This window comes from Corvus brachyrhynchos, unplaced genomic scaffold, assembly GCF_000691975.1.
Source record: "Corvus brachyrhynchos isolate BGI_N302 unplaced genomic scaffold, ASM69197v1 scaffold95, whole genome shotgun sequence".
Classification (NCBI taxonomy): Eukaryota; Metazoa; Chordata; class Aves; order Passeriformes; family Corvidae; genus Corvus; species Corvus brachyrhynchos.
In genome coordinates, this window is record NW_008238347.1 from 2,131,089 (window position 1) to 2,132,350 (window position 1,262).

Sequence of the window (1,262 nt, forward strand, 5' to 3'; positions counted from 1 at the left end):
CTGGCAAGGAGAATGTGGAAAGCCTGCAGGCAGCATGATGTTAGTTAGGATGAGCATGTGCTGTGAAATTCAGCTCTATCTCAGAAACAGGTTGTCTAGTTTCGATACGCTAGACCAAGCGTACACCGGGAACAGGTGGTAAAAAGAGAGAAGCAGGAATTAGGCACAGATCTAGAATAATTTTATTTTCATGGTCTAATCTTAAGGGGCTCAGATTCTGTGCTCCTACTGGAGCTGTCCATCTCACTTCTTTAAAACCCTCTTCTTATTCCCCAGCTTTCAATTCCCCTGAGTTGTGGTGAGGAGAATGGCTTTGCCTTGCCCTGCAAGAAAGAGCACAACTACTTCAGCACCCTCCAGCCTCTGCCATCTCCAAAACATGCTTCTTTATCATCAGACTTCAGCTGGGGCTGTCAACTAAAGAAAACTAAAATAATTAGATATGAGAAATACCTCCACCAGGCTGACTCAAACAATGACAGAACAATCCCTTAGTGTTCAGGCATAGTGGTTGTATGTCTGCCCATTGCAGCACCAGTCAGGCATTCTTGACAACTTATTACTGAATGCATTAAGGTATTTTTTCTGCATAAATAAAAGCAATAAGTCTGTGACATTGAGTTTGCCTTTGCTTTACAGTAATTTATTATCCTGTTATCACTGTTTGCAAACATCTGTGCTCAGCACTTCCTTCCTTGTAGCACTGAAATACTAAGTGTTCATAAAGCCTAACCATCAGCTATAAACTCACTAAACTGCTGTATGCACTAATGTGGAATCAAAACCATTATTTGGGTGATTTATTTTAGGCACAGATGTGACAAAGGAGTGTATAAAAACTACCGGCTGCTTGTTTTCTTTTTTCCTCTGCTGCTGTTACATTTGCAGTGATTAGCTGGCATTTTAAAATGTGTTTGGTTGTTGGGGAGGGTTTTTTTGTTGTGGGTTTTTTTTTTTGTTTGTTTGGTTTTTTTTTTGATTCTCAGACAAACATAGGTAACCCATCAAAACTGAAACCTGAAAAGTGATGTATTTTTTACAGCTGGCATCTTGGCTTGGACTAAAAGTCTTCCTTTTCCTGTTTTGTTCAGGGCTCTCAGATCTGCTTTTTCTCAGTATCTGGCGCTCTGATTGCTACACATTCTTTCGTAGCTGAAGATCAGGAGCAGCGACGAGGGAGGCCGGGAACAGAGAACCGAGCACCCTTTTGTGCCCCTAGGTCCAGCGGTAACGCTTTTTGGCCACCCCAACCGTGCGCCGTG